This window comes from Temnothorax nylanderi, unplaced genomic scaffold (genome assembly GCF_030848795.1).
Source record: "Temnothorax nylanderi isolate EJ_2023f unplaced genomic scaffold, tnyl_v1.0 TNYL_tig0223_pilon, whole genome shotgun sequence".
NCBI classification, from domain to species: Eukaryota; Metazoa; Arthropoda; class Insecta; order Hymenoptera; family Formicidae; genus Temnothorax; species Temnothorax nylanderi.
Window position 1 is genome coordinate 56449 of NW_027249285.1, and position 17112 is coordinate 73560.

The 17112-nt window shown below is 35.0% G+C and overlaps 1 long non-coding RNA gene across 1 annotated transcript; it reads right to left on the reverse strand.

Annotated features, from left to right (window-relative positions):
- Nucleotides 1–1451: 1451 nt before the first annotated feature.
- On the reverse strand, nucleotides 1452–14114 carry LOC139779380 (uncharacterized). The gene is made up of 3 exons (XR_011719879.1): nucleotides 13789–14114; nucleotides 5012–5224; nucleotides 1452–4548 (listed from the first exon to the last, which is right to left on the reverse strand). It is a non-coding gene; the product is annotated as an uncharacterized lncRNA (long non-coding RNA).
- Nucleotides 14115–17112: the final 2998 nt, after the last annotated feature.

Sequence of the window (17112 nt, forward strand, 5' to 3'; positions counted from 1 at the left end):
TATTAATTGACGCCTACTAACTTCATTAGACTTCGCAGATCTTCTAAAATTGTTACGCAGAGAAAGAACAGGAAGTGAAGTTCCTGAATATATTTCTCAGCTATCTAGAGAAGTGTTTCGTGCGAAGATAGAATTGTACAATCCTGGGAATTCGTATCACGTACAATGAGTCCGTAACGACTAAAAAAAATAGCTGAACCGAACGTCTTGACAGCAAGTGTCTTTTTTTGGCATGCAGATTTCTTCCGCGGGATATCGAGTATAAATCGCGTGAGTTGTAAATCAGAAGACGAAAATTGTAGTTGCGATTTGTTTGCAAAATGAAACATAATAAAAATTGCACGATATGATATATTTCTTTCGTAGATGCATAGATCACGCGGAGCGTTCCACGAATCGATCCCGACAAATACGAAGTTTTACGCTCGAGCAGTCGAGCAAATACGACTCGATATATACAATAGCATATTTTTCGCAGATTGAACGCGATATATATTTCCGAGAAATGAGATAAGATAACAAAAAATATCAAGTACGGCAAGAATCATACAAGAGTACAATCAGAAATAATACCGTGGAGAATACGTTTTTTTTTTTTCAAATTTCTTATATTTCCTATATATTTTTTTCTGATTGATTTTTAAAGATTTTTATTTTCTTAAAGATGAAATATGAGTTTGTTAAATAATTTTGGTTTATTTTTTCATAAAGAATTATTTTACTTTAGTTGCAAAAAAATAGATTATAGACCATTATAAAAATATCTATTATAATTTATATTAAAGACATTACATATTACAAAAGCTTGCATTTGCGTGGTACTGTCATTTTATTGTGCATTTATGCTTTCAGCATTTACCAGCCATTCAGTAAACTAAATCACCTCATAATTCAGTTTATCGAATGGCTAGGCTAAATTGAAAAAGTTTTGTAGGAGCTTTGCTTTCGAAGAGTTGCGCTACACGAATCGTAGCTTATAGTTAAGAAAATTACTTATACCAGTATATAGCATGCGGGAGTTATATAAAATTTCTGCTTGATTATAGAGGACGAAGACAATTCGCACTTCCGGGAGCCATTACTATGCAACAATTTCTCATGATGAAATAAAATACACCTGTCTCGTTTAATGAATCTCGCCGTAATTCTCTCAGTACAATTAAGCTCATAACTCACCTTCAGAGACACATATAGTAGAAAGATGTTATGTTTCTGATGGATATATTCCTCCACAATCAAATAATTTCCAACAACTTACAAGATATTAAAAATAAGTTTATATTAAATGAAAGACAACCAATCATTCTGTTAGACGCAAAATTATTCTGTTATTTAATTTTTATAATAAAATAATAAGTATAAATATATGATTTTTCGCATATTATATTATTAAAAAAACATTTTTATCACGATTAAAAATATCTCGTTTTTTAAATTTATTGTTAGATAGGTTTCAAGTTTCTTTAAGATTGTAAAATTAAAAGAACATATCATTATTTTAGATTAAAAAATATTATATTATTTATTAAGCGCAAAATCATGTGATTTGTTGATGAAAGCTGCATTCTAAATTAACGAATCGTGAATTACCTGTTTCCTGAATGCATAATCTTTGAAAACCTTTTAACTATGTAGGAACTATTTTATAATATAATTATTCTATCACCTTTCACCTTTAGAACGTAATGCAGCAATTATAGATACTTGCACGCGCAACAGCGCCTTTCAAGCCGCTTTCCTTCATGTACTTTTTAAATTTAATTATGTTCTATCGGCTGCTACTAAAAGCACGGCTAATGCGTTTTCACGCAAATTAGCGGTGAAAGATTTTCATCGACTGAAAAGCGATAACAAAAATAATTTTTAGCGCAGATAGATTATGCGATACGAAATATTCGTAGAACACATTTTACTCTTTCAAATTATAATCATCTGTATGCATACGAGTAAAAGAAAACATAAGAAACTAACATATATTACTTATCTATGCCAAAATTATTATGCAGAAATATCAGATGTATCGTATGTATAGAAATTTTATGGATTTTATATTTTATGATGTCAGAGGAGACAGATTATTTTTATATCCTCTCCTCCTCTTCTAAAGAGGGCATGTCACCGATACTCGAATCTACCGAAATATTATTGTCGCTTTTCCGCGATGCCGATTGGTTCTCTTGTTGCGCTTACTTTATAAGCGGCTGTCATAGCATATTTTGACAGTTGTGTGGTTAATAGTGTAATAGTAACAGTGAAATATTAAAAATAAATAGCGCGCGCGTAGCGTGCGTCTGTGATGATGTCTAGTTATGTAAAATAACAGCTTTTATGGAAAACAATGGTGTTTGGAAAACAACAGCTGGTCAACCTATGAGAGATCGATCAATCTTGCGACTCTTACAACAATTAAGAATATATCAATATAAACAAGAAAACAAAATCAATCTTCTTAATCATTTAATATATTGATGATGAAAAATAATATCTCGATGCACACAAGCGGGATAACCGGCGGTCCGCATTTTACCAAAGAGAGAGATATATTCTCACGTCGGCGTGTCGATTACCAACGTTCTATGTTTGAAAGACTTCGTACATATTGACTATGCGAGCAACGATCTTATCCGTTGCTCGCGCGTCAGAGATTCCAAGATAATATTGCAGAAAGGTGTGTTGTGATCTCACGGATCTCGTATCGAAGAGATCGAGAGGTCGGGGATCCGTGACTCTCTTGTCTGGAAGAAATAGATAAGACGACGAACAACACGCATCAGACAATGAAAAACAATGGTGTTTGGAAAACAACAGCTGGTCAACTTATGAGACGTCGATCAATCTTGCGACTTACAAAATATCTCAATATTCTCAAACCAGGAATAGATTCGGTTAAGAAAAAAAGGACTTGATCGGGTTATTAATATCAAATTACAATACTACATCTATCATATTCTTCTTCAGAACGGCGATATATCTTCGTGCGATTCACTAATGATATATTTATTCTCGTAAAATAATTATTATGGATATAATGGTGAAAATATTATAAAATATGTATTGAAAATAAAATTCTTATCGTAGCCTTCAAAATTGATAAAACTTCTTTGGAGATATTATTACATAAATATTAATAAAAATGAAGAATTCAATGGGAGGATAGATTGTTACATAATCGTCGACGTTATTAGTTTGATTACATAACTACGCCAGTTCATTCAATCTCTCATAGAAGAAACTGAAAACGGTCGGTTAATCGTGTTTACAATTGTTCAAAACGAGCCCGAGTTTTTATCGTGAATATTGTGCAACGCGTTGATAAAAACAGTCGCAGCTTTCAACGATGTTATACAATCGACGGATATAATAAAAATAAAACATGCTCGCCAGATCGATGTAAACCATCTTTTGCTTGAAGCGTAACATCTGCGAACAAATATAAAAGCACGTCTGTAATTACAGTGCTAAATTTTAAAGACGTCACTGCGGAGCATCTCGTTCTCATTACGTAGCCTTATGGAGAAAGGCAAAAATTACATTTACATAATCTTTCTGAAACGCGGAATATTACTTACACATTATTATATGTATGTGCTTTAATTCATGAAATCAATGGAATGTTAAAATATCGTGTTCCTCACCACTATCATATTTTCCTCGACTATCTATTGTTAAAAAAGATCTTGTTTTTATATGACATCGAAGATAATATTTCTATATAATTTAGTAATAATTTTCTATAAAAAATATTAAATCTTTTTCATTCGTATTCTTCTTGGCTTTCGGTCGCATATTATAAATCTCAAATATTATATATACCTATTCACAGAAGTCTCAAGTAACTCCAATATTCCACGAATACGTTATTATTCGACGAGTGTTTCTCCACTTACATGAAAAGCAATATCTCTCCTCTAGACGTCTAGACGTCGCATTTCGCGTCATTGCTAATCGCGAACAAAGGCGAATCGGCACAATGAACCTCTTTTTCTCTTCTTATTGGCTTTATCTATTCCTGAGATGAATTCTCGCATCTATTAAATAACCGTACGTGATCAGTTTAATTTAATTTGATGTTGGACAAGACGCGATGACAAAAAATGATAATATTTATGTAGACATTGTATAAAACAGCAATTTTTGCAAAACAGTACTTTAAGAATATTTCAAAATGTCACAAGCTTCTGCGAATGTCACGAGATATTAATGCAGGCTTTTTGTACTCTCCTCTATGTGCATTCTGACCACCACATGTTACTCTTTAAGCAAGCGCTGCAATAAGACCAGCGCAAAAGCACGTGAAGTATTTTTGGTGCTTAGTGACACGAACGGTGTACAGTGTATTTTTCATTTTTCCTCATCGGATTTACCGTGAGCTACCTTGGAAAGGGTAATGGAGCTGTGACTCACTACTTAAAAACGAGTTTTCTCCGAATTACGTCGTATTCAATAGTCCGTTCCATTCCAGGAGACTGATGTCGAGATGTCACGACAGTGGGCGGATGGTCCGCTGGGATATTCCAATCTTCTGGCAGGTTGCGCAATATTCTTGTTCTGTTTCAAAATTCGACCTCTTTCTTTTACTTCCATCGTAATTTTAAAAAGTCCTTCTGATTCCCTATTTCTGCTTTAATTATAGATAATATCTCGAATCTATTTTTAATAGTTTACTTTCGTGAAAAGTTATAATTATATTATTTTAAATTTCTCACGCTTAGCATAGATTCAATAACTATTTCATACATGGAAAAAACGCTTTTGCTGAAATATTTAAAATTTTAGCTAGATACAGATCTGAAAATAATTTTGTTGCACCATCAAAATAATTATAGTAGGTCGTTAAAGTATGATAATAATGCTGTAAAAAATTTTAACATTTTAGCAATCAGTTAATTAGTTTTAGTAAAAATTTAACTAAATACAGATCTGAAAATTATTTTTAGATCTGTATTCAGCAAAATTTTTAGATACTTCTTGCAAAAACGTTCTTTCCGTATAGTTATTTGCTGGTACGTACGTATCCCATCCTTGCACATCCATTCGTTCGACTTGTTTTCGTAGAAGCCGAAATTATCGACCAACCGCGCCTCAAGTCGGAGACTGGTCCATGAAAACCATTCATTCGAAACGAAGATAAAATGGTAACCATTGCCCAACGTGCTCTTGCCAAACACGACGACCGAGTTTCTTTGCACCAGTTTCCAGGCTTGCACCAGGTCCTCTTTCTAGGCTAAAGAAAGAATAACAGCGATCACGAGAACATTTCCACGATTCTGCTAGCTTCGTATAAAGTAACAGATACTCTATCTGGTTCCCAGAAAGAAAAATGGAGCTGCATCATGTGTATTAACAAAAGAAACTGAAAAATATTATACCAAATATATTTACTTACATATAGTAATAATAGTGTCCATATAAAGGTTATTCATTATAGCTTATTATATCAATATTAAATTACAACATTGCGTTCCTTTTATATACAAATGTGACTTTAATAACTTCGGTATAAAAGTCAATGTATTAAAAAGAAGAATTTTTTCACTACATGTGTAACAAGATACTACGTTCACTATCATTAATTCTTTAATACGAGAAAGATAAATGCGAATCTGCGCAGATCAACGTAGAACAGTATTGACCAACGAGATTTTAAAGGCAAATTAATCTATGCGAGAAAGAATGTTAGAATCGACATCGAAAGTAGTTCGTGCGCGTCCTTGCCGACCTTAGGAGATTACGAGAGAGGATAGACCCTCCAGGTCGTCATAGCGACGAGCCAACGACCCCGAAGAGACCGCCAAGGGGCGACGGCCTCGTGCTCCTCTATCTCAATTAATTCCCAACTCATCCTCCCAGATTTCACGCATCGAAGAAAGATCAAGAACCTGGACGTCTGACCCAGTTCGCTCACAGCATATTGTCGTTGCGACAATAAGCATGAGATTTTTTAAACGTAGGATCCGAAATGTGGATTAATTCCATAAAAAATAAAATTTTGTTGTGATGTCAACGACACCACTTGATAAATGCATATTTTCTCTTTTGCCATGCTCACAGAATCAAATAGTTTCTGATATACCATTTTAATTTGACAACGATTAATTTGACATACTTTTTTCGTAGAGACTAACAATGAGGATTTTACGTGAATAAGTTTTAATTTCATCCATTTATCACATTAATCTCTTAAAATAAGCGTTAAATACTCATAAATTACAATTCTTAAATTGTCAAAGGAGTAACGTAACATCTTTTGAAATACCCATTCCGCGAGATAATTGTACATTGAACTTGTTTTCGAAAGCGGGCAGACAAATCGGCGGAGTGAATGGAGATAAAACCGATTATCCGGTTGTTCCTTCAGCGCTTGAAAAAACTCAATTAAAATTTAGGGCAAGATGCAGAGAAAACTCTTTTTTTTTTACAACGAGGATCTTTTTAAGCAAATATTGTTGTAACATTTCCAATTACTGCAAGTGAAAAACCACACATTTCTCTATTGGTTCCAATTCAAAGACATGCATACTTATCGTTAATATTCTTTTTATCATTATTTAATTAGCCATTAAAAATTATCTTAACATTTGATATTGTATATAAAATATTTGCTTTAAAATTCCTCAAGACAGTCCATCTGTCAAATTATCGTCGAACGATTGGCGTTGATAATAATCGGCACAGACATGTAAAAAATTCCAGACAATGAAATTTTTAATCGTCATCGATATCGCGATACGTCGTAATCGCGAAGTTGTATTTCCCACCTATTTCCAGTTAACGATCGATCGCGATTAAGTTTATGCATTTAGCATATCTGTATCGCGCGCATCGTTAATCCCGAGATATGAGAATGACAGAAATAACACGCGCTCGATGCTTCGAAGTCATATTTGGACACGGTTGTTTTCAGCGATATCTTTTTTTTTTTTTTGCCAAGCACAATCTTTATCCCGTGACTGGTTGATTGTTATCGCGAAGCGTGATTATCGGCCTTGGATAAAATTTTTACAACGGCAGTTTCTATTAGAGAAACTTTTCTCGTCGTGATCCCGCATGCCGTTGGGACCGCGTGACTCACATTTCGCGAGAAGCTTTTCGATTCTCCTCCCGAGAGAGCTGCGGCAAGTCAATGTGACAAGCGTGGTATCAAGCGGGACGAGTGCACGCGATCGGAGCATCAAGATTAATTAATTTGACACCGCAAACGAGTGACGCGTGAGTCACGAGGAAACTCGCGGTAGCCGGAACGATCCGGGTTTAATCAATCAATTAAAAGCACATACGTACATGACGCGATGGATTAGCCCTCAGACAGTGATTAAACTATAAATAATAGAAACTCATGTTTCTATAATTCCCTATGGTTGAATATATTATAATTATAACAAACGAGGCTTAATATGTATTAAATTTCTTTCTCTCAATCGTTTTGCTTGACTTTCGAAAATAGATAGCTTTAAGTTATACAATTGTAAGAGGTTCTCTCGCAACCGTATAGTTTCAGATTGATTATTTCGCTTGTCGCAAATCTCGCGGTCCTTACATAATGAGGTTCATTATTACGAAAGTCAGCTCGCAATGCTGTCTCGCGAATGCAATAAACCGCAGTGATGAACCAATATTTCATAACACCGATTGAAATTCCAACGACAAAAAAGTAAGTACTTGTACTGAGAGAAAAACAGATTAGTAGTTAGCAAACTCGTTAAGATGTCCGAGATATTATCGAGCACGTGTCTAGTACAAGTGCTTAATCTGATCGGTCAATACTATTAGTGTCGCGGAAATATACAAGGTGTCCCGATTGCCTACGAATCTTGCAAAATCAAAATTCGTCTGTTTTAATAAAAATACCGCAACATCGACAAATTAAACGACAGTTTCGCATGTGAACAGACGTATGATAATCCTGGGATACTTTGTGCATCGTCTGGTATACGTAATATGTAATATCTGCTTGATGACGTAACGTGCTTAATTATCAGGACAGAATATAACTCGTATGTGGTTGCGTACAAGTTCACGTGTACCCTCGTACAACTTCGATGACGGCGTCTATTTGATTTTACTCGTGTATCGATAAACATTCCTCATAGGGGGGTCCGTTTGGTTCATGCGGGGTTAATTGACTAAATGCTCCCCATATAGATACGCGCAGCCACTTGTGTCAGTCTCCTTTGCTATGTGAGCCCGACATTGAGACAAATAACGTTTATTTTATTATTATGAAGATGTGTTTTATGACGCCTTCCACGAGTCACAATTCGAGTGTCTATAATTGATCCATTGTTATGTAAGATCTTGCTTACGCTGAATTCAAAAATTTTGCTCTTACATTACTCGTTCTTAGATTTATTTGATCTCGCTCGTGAATACCGATTGCGCAAGAATTGAAAACGCATCATATGACGTAGTTCTCAATGGCACGGGATGGTATCGTTTGAAGCGACGTGGGATGGAATAAATATTGAACAGTTCATATAGTTAACGCCGTCGCGAAACAAAGACACTTATCGAGGAAACGTCGACTCGTGACGTAATAATCGTGACGTAAACGCGAAAGACCAGCGGATCGCGTACGCGTCGACTTGCACGGAATGACTCGATCTAATTTATTAACACGTCCACTCGCTAATAAGTCCCGTGCTGCGCGTGCTTCATGTATGTACATATGCACAATGCACGGGATGGCATAGCCTGACGCACATACGTGCACGAAACCGTCATTCCACTGAATGGTCTGCTGCTCGTTTCTCACACGTGATTCCGGTGCTGTGTTACTATGCGCGATTACAGTCCGGGTTAATATCATTATGCAGCAATTGCGAATTTTTCCATTTACGTTGTTTGAAATCTGAAAGATATAAAGAGAATAGAATTATTTGAGCAAATGGTAAATTTGCGATTTATATTATTATCATAAATTATATTATTGTTATAAGTAACATTTATGTAAAATATTCACATTTTCATCGAAAACAGGAAATTATTATATACTTTATCATTTTTTTAATAGCTTAACAGTTTCGTGGTTGTACGATCATCGCGTACGTTGACATTTATCGCGAGCGTGACATTCATTAGAACATTTATTATCGAGTCAACAAGATGATTAGCACCGACTAGAAGATTCGAATATCATATATGCGAACTACATAATATTTTCTACGGTAATAATACGTGTAAATTAAGTTTTTCTTTTAATTAGTTTTAAAATTTCTCTTAGAAAAAATTTTAAAATTTTTAAATGTCTAATTTGTCTAATTAAGAAGTCCAATTTCAGTATAAGGAAAATTTTAACATAATACTTAATACAATTACAATGTATTTATTAAGCATTATAAATGTGCAAATTATTTTTGTTTGCATTTAAACTCACTTTCACATCTTTATTAAAACTGTCATGTTTTCCTTTGGAACGTATTTTTTCGAAACAACACTTTTGACTTCCGTCGTTGCTATATATAGCTCTTTAATCATTTCTAATTAGATAACTGTACGCAGTCATGGCAAATTAGCGATTCGTTTGTACTAATATATAGGCATAACGCATAATGTAGGATTTTTAAATACGTTTCCGGCATAATATGTTTGCTCGTAAGTTACTTATATGCAGATACACGAAATGCGTTAATCCTATCCTGATTATTATCGTCTCGCTTCGCGAAATTTTAAACTTTCACTACTAGAGAAGTAAAGTCGAACCAGCGAAGATTTGCCGTGCCAAATCTTCACTGTCAGGGACTGTTATTAGACAGATGCTATTTATCGGTGTCTTGCTTCGCAGAAGCATTACACGTTCATATTCTTCGAGGAACTCGTGAATAATGTAGCACAACTATAATGAAACCAATTATGCGTGTCAAGGTTTTCTTCAAAATTAGTGGATGTTAGAATCTAGATTACGCAAGTGTCATAAAGATTCACAGAAAACGCAGAGCGTGAAAGTGCAAGGTCTACGGGGATATAATATTTCACGCATGGATTCTTCGATCAATCTTTTTATATCAACAAGAAATACAATTTTGAAATTACCAATTGATGTGTTAATGTAAGAATTTTCAAGAAGAAATACAATTAATATATAGTTGTTTTTATATATTCTATATAATTTTTTCATTCATTAGATTCAACATTAAAATCGATGGTTTTCATACACATTCTTGAGTTCTTGATGTTAACGAGAAATAATTTTCCTGTTTGTCGATCGAGAAGCTTTTAATCTCTCAAAGAAGCATGCTGATAGCGGGGCATGATCACGCCTCGACATGCAAGTTACCTCTCGAATGCTCTTTTTGCATCTTAATACTGCGTTCTGCTCTCCTCTATCTTTAGAACGGAGCTACCCCTTGATAATCAAGTTTTAGCTGCACGGTCGCCTCGATAATGACCGTGACATATGACGACGATCGATTATCGAATTAACGAGTACGTAGGCGGCTATTCCAACCTGTTTCATTTAAGGCTTTAAGGGAACGATATACTCGGAAGACAAAATTGTTGCGACGCAATTTGTCTGATAAATCGTTGGAATTGCGTTCTGCAACAATTGTATGCTTGAACATAGTACCTTCTAACGCCAAAAGTTGAATCTGCAATTAAATTCAATCCACTTTTTGCAATAAGATTTAGATAACATTATTTTATTATTTTATTAAAATAGACTGTGTCTGTTGAAAGTAACAATTTTAGTCAATATAATGAGCTATTGTTTATCTTATCATCTTACTATTCGAGAAATTCTCTGGCACAAGTACTTATTGAATTTCGAAGATGCAGTCCATTGAAAAATGCATAATTGATATCACGTGAATTTTGCAATAAATTTACAAAAGCCTAACTAAAATTATATGCTTAACTAATAATGTATGTATGTGATGCGATTAATAAAAACAAATTTTTGGCACATTAACTTGTTGCTATTGCTTGTTTTCTATCGTACTATATGCTTTTATTTTATTATTTTATTTTTATATATTATGTAGGTGAAACCATTTCATGCTAAGATTAAAAAAAAAGAAAAAAAATTGTGACCACTTAACCTATATTCATGCCATGGAAGGGCAAAGAATACTGGCATCGGAAAATCGGTCCGAAAAAGTCGTTTATATTAGTCTCATTTGACAACCGTGTGTCGAATGTAGACACACACGGATAACACTTTGAGACTGGAGGAAGAAAAGGAAATCGGGGCTGGACTGTCTTGAACTCGAGATTTGAGAACGCTAGACTGAATCGCTACCTGCGTGGCTACATAGCGTCGACATACTTATTGGCTTCTATATCCTACACGAGACAGAAATTTAAGAGTTTAAAATTCTATTTTATATTTTATATTTAGCGCATGGCTAATTTTGTTTATAAAATTAAAGAAGCTTTGTATAATGTTGAACAAATAGAAAACGAGATAGTCATGTTTAAAAATATTAAAAATAATTTATTCAAATTTCTATTTTATGTCCTAATACAGAGTAATTATAAAATCCTTGTGTAGCAAAATTAACACATAAAAAGGTTGAAGGAATGTATTTCAGTTTTATATATATTTATTCTTCAACTAATTATTTCTCAACATTGTCATTACGTATATAAATCGAGATACGATTGTGAAGTTCTACAAATATTTTTTGCAGTTTATTTATAGTAATATTTCGAATTATATTAGTTATTCTAGTCCGTATAAATCATGTAAAGAACAAGAGATTTTGAATAAACAATAGTCTTAACATATTCTTGTAGAAAGAAATCTAATGGGTTCTAATCTGGTAAACGTGGTAGCCAAAGAATCGGTCTACCTCTTCCAAATCATTTGTTATGAAAGTTTTCATAAATAATTCACCCTTAATACTACTTTATTAAACTACAATTCTAATGTTCTTTACAAATTAATTTTATTATATATATAGAATGGAAATTATGAAAATTTAAAGCTGCATAAGGACTTCATATGTATTTATATCAGTATGTATTTACAGCATATTACACTCTATATCTATGTTAATAGGACAACAATTATAGAGAAGTAAAACTAAATAAATAAAATCAATATCTTTAATACTTTTGGCAATAAGAACCAGACGCAGTAGTTTGTGCGCAATATAAATAAATAAGCTAAATAAATAAGCTTCAAAATCAGACAGTCATATCTAAGCCTGCGTTCGTTTATTCATATTATAAACACGTAACGTGTATTATAGATTTTATTTTCCCAATAGCTCCTAATGGGAATAAACAAACGCAGGCAATGAATGTTAAAAACAAAAGACAGAGATAGATGCGGACTCTTTAGAGCAATCGACAGTTATTCGATATTAAATAAAAGAACGAGACAAACTGAGAAAAAAATAAGAAAACAATAAGAAAACAAGCTTGATTTGTGAAATTTACACTGCTGTTAATGTCAAATTACTACCAGTACAGTATTCCACGCGAAGCGTCGTCAAAGCAAACTTTCCGGCAGTTCTGTACAATGTACATATATGTATATACACACGAGGCAAATTGTTTAGGTAACTATTTTTCGTCAACAACCGCGCACGTGAAAGTCCCGAGTTCTAGTGTGATAAGCGTAATATACACGCGACAATTGGTTAAGATAAGATATTTTTTACATTATTACGCTTTATCGCGAAACTTCGGGGAGCTCGTTGTCTTTTTCGTTCATAAGGTAAAGTCCACCGTAAAGTTCGCCGTAGGCATCTCTGCCCTTCGGTGATTTGATTCGCGTCGTAGAAAATTGCGTTCGATGACGAGGTGAGGCACCGTGCTGACCTTTACGTTCCCCTTTCCACTCGATTTAACAAAGCGGTTATCTGCATGCATACACGTACGCCGTAATGTAGGGAGATGCCTTGCGTCACCGTCCGGTAATCCGCCAGCTCGAATATCAGGCAATGCGATTGGGGAGCTACACGAATGCAGGCTCGTCTTGCAGGCGCTACCATAAATCACACCTCAATCGAGCAATTCGGTTTGACTTGTTACGCGGTCGCAACGTAGGATGTCGAACACGCGTTCCTCTCTGGATGTATTATTTAAGAGCTTAAGGGGGATAATAACCTGTGTGCTAAGCCGCGTCGATCCGCGTTGACTAAACAAGGTGGAAGCTGTAAATAGTGTAAATAATATTCTTCCCGTGTGTCCCTGCCTTTTATATAACGGCTCCGAATGGTTGCATCTTCGAATACACACTCCTACTATTATACATTTAAAGATTTTATTTTCCTATTCCATAAATGTAGAGATTTTATTTTCCGCATTTATTTCACACTTAAATTTCATTTTTCTCATTTTTCGCATTTATTCACCCGTCAACAGTACGCGCGTGAAAAGTATTTAATATTACAATATAAGTAGATATTTTTAATACGCGTAATTTTTGAAGCTATTGTGCGTTTGCCGCTGCACGGCTTGCCTCTCGAGCGAACTATCACCGCATACAGGCGATAGGCACATTCACGTAAATAGCGAGCGGAATGAACTGATTGTGAGCGAAAGGCAAGTTCTGTATTTACAACGGATAGCCTTGCCGTGCCTAAAACGGATATTTATTCCTATTAATACCTCCAATATGCCTCAAGATACACGTGTTCTGTTGCGCGTATGTATGTCAAAGTAACGAACCTCTCAGGAGCCAAACTGATCAACTCCACTTCATATCTTGTAAATTTCATAATTTCAGTATCGAGGCGTACGATTAATTTGTATAATAGCTTTGCCAAGTTTCTCTAGTTATCACTTTGGAGTGGAGCTGCTCAGTTCAACTCCTGAGAGTTCCGAGCAGCTTGCACATACCGGGACTCCGAGAGACACGCAGCAGAGAGATTGTGCGCAGCACGGATGGAGAAGATAAAGGCACGGTGACGCGATCGTGCGGGATTCCGGCTCGCATTTCGTCCGCGAGATCTCCGAATAACTCCGCCGCTAGAAAGTGAATCTTGCTGCACTTTCAACGCCGTGTGCGCATTCGGGCCGACGCTTAGGGACGCTGTGACGCATAGGTACAGCGCGACGCAACTCAAGGATGAGCTCACGAAATGCCGCGACCCTCCTCGACGCCGAAATAGGATTTTATGACTGCCCCGCAGGTGCCGTCTATTCCAGTTCTAAGGCAAACGCGTCGTATCTATTACGGTCGACACTGCGACCACGTATGAGAGAGGACAAGCACAGAGAATAAGATGCGCGTAGAATGATTTTGAATTCCACCGACAGCTTTCATCCACTTTTATCTTTAGCGAGTTCAAATCTTCCTCATGAGATTGAATGACAATCTAATTGCAACGGTCAATCAGATATAATTAAAATTAATTGCAGATATTCTTTAAGATAAACGAGATCAAATGCAATACAAATGCAAGGTAGTAACATCTTCTTCATGAGATATTATTCATATGAGAAGAAACGCAAACACGACAACACTAACATTTTAGCGCGAGTGCGCGAATATATCTCCATTACCATAAGAAAAGGAGGAAACTTACTAGTTGAAACTTACTACTAGCACGTAAATATTTTTCCACTTACGATTCCGCTTAGTTTTCAACTTTGTCCCTCATCCATTTCGTTATTGTGGTTCTATATTATTATCTTCTTTTCGTTTATTCTTATTAACATTCGTGCATTATCTCTCTGTCGCGTCGAGGAAACGGTTCTGTAGAAGCGCGTGACAAAAATTTAGCGACGAACATCTCGGTAAGAGTTATGTAAAATTTTCATACGCATGCTTGCGAGCACGTTCGACGCACGTGATTCGAAACGGGTATAGCGCGCTGCGCGTACACGTGTATATATTTAATCATCCGACGCGATCACGCAGGTTTCTAATATGTCGATAGTCTAATATGTGTCGACTTTGTTAGTCAGCGGTGAGGTTCCGCCGGGATATTGCGAAATAAACGTAAGCTCAATCTTGGATAACATTAGAATGGAAAAACACACATTTCCTATTCATTTATCATTTTATCATCACAGAAGTACAGATGTAAAGATCGTTTTCCGCATGTTCGTAACATTGAAATCTCGACTCGTATGCCAAAATCACGGCGTCGGCTTCGAATCTTCGTTCAACGGAGAGCAAAGTGAATGACGCATCGTAATCGCGCCGCTAATTGGAACGAGACTATCGCATATTAATTGTTTGCCGACGAGCGTGTTATCGCCGTACGTAGACCCGTGTGTTTTCTCAGCGTCACCACGAGAACCACGTGAGCAAATCGACACTCGATGCCGTGTGGTTACCGGAAGACAGCCTCTCGATTATTTGATACCTGTCGCATAGCTGGTAATACGCTTCCATTAAAGTGCAGTACGGTAAAAGGAAGACAGACACTTTTTTATTCGCACGTGGCGCTAAAGGAGCCCGCACGCTTAACGTAACGTGACGAGGCAAATTGAGGGCTGACTCATACTTGATTCGGTCGTAATTTGCATTGATCCATGCTGAACGCATACAAAGTACGTGCGATATGATGCGATCGCGATGAGTTTATACTGAGTCAGAGTCATGAAATAACACAGATTGTCACGTTGGGGGGACTAAAAATAAAAATTGATATTCTCTTCTTACCTACATAATACGCAATAATTTTGCACCAGGCATTTTATACAAAATCAAATAATTATTCGCTACACGGTATAATGTATACATATACAGGGTGGGAGAAAAGTATGGAAACCCTGCAAAATCTCGAAAACTATAAGTTTTACAGAAAAATGTTTCACACAAAAGTTGTTTGGTTTCGAGGGGGCCATAAGATGGTACCATTGGTTTGACTTTGGATGGTCGTTTAAAGCTCACGTAAACAACACCTTTAATTTCTTAAATGGAAACCCCTATTTTTCAATGCATATTCTTGTAGCGAATCTCGAGAGCTTTTCAAAACACTATAATAAAGTATTTTTTCATTAAGAACTTTTGGAATTATGAGGCTTGGAAGTTCTAGTATTTTGACATAAAATACAAAATATCTTGTAAAACATTAAGTTTTCGGTAATGTTACCTTAATACTTTTATGCACAGAATAATGAGACGAATCAATTGATATAAAAAAAAGACATAGTTGCTTTTAAGAAAAAGTATGCAGATGCGTGTTGCAAATTACATATTTTTTCTTAAAGGAACTGTGCCTTTTTTTCATACCAATTGATTCGTTATTCTCATTATTCTGTGCATAAAAGTATTAAGGTAACATTACCGAAAACTTAATGTTTTACAAGATATTTTGTATTTTATGTCAAAATACTAGAACTTTCAAGCCTCATAATTCCAAAAGTTCTTAATGAAAAAATACTTTATTATAGTGTTTTGAAAAGCTCTCGAGATTAGCTACAAGAATATGCATTGAAAAATAGGGGTTTCCATTTAAGAAATTAAAGGTGTCGTTTACGTGAGCTTTAAACGACCATCCAAGGTCAAATTAATGATACCATCTTATGGCCCCCTCGAAACCAAACAACTTTTGTCTGAAACATTTTTCTGTAAAACTTATAGTTTTCGAGATTTTTCAGGGTTTCCATACTTTTCTCCCACCCCGTATATGTATATATATTTAATATTATATATATATATATATATATGTTAGGTAACTATAATATACAATATTTATATATTATAGTTATTATATATATTTAAAAAATATATAATATGTATATTTTTTTAAAATATATATTTAAAATAAACATTTACATCAGATATACTTGTATATTCTTTTCAAATTATATATTGAAACATTCAAAAAGTTTAATGTTTGTATTTATAAATTATTTGTTTCTTCTTATACTTATAATGCGATACACTAAAATTTTTAAACAGCGGTTCCTCTTCGAATTGATCATAAAAAATTCTCATCAAAAGATAATGCACTATAATTATAATAAAAAAGTTTGTGTGCATACATATTTTATCTATTTTTAGACGATATATCGGCTGTATCAAAAGTGTGTCCATTGATAATTAATTGGAACGAGAACTGAGAACGAGAAAAGATAATATTGATACCTTATTTATTCATTTCTCACGGCACGTGGACTACATTAAGAAGCGTTTATTATCTAGCAACAACGATTATGTGAAACGTCGAGGATCATTCATTCGCGTTCGGGATGTGTCTCAGTGTC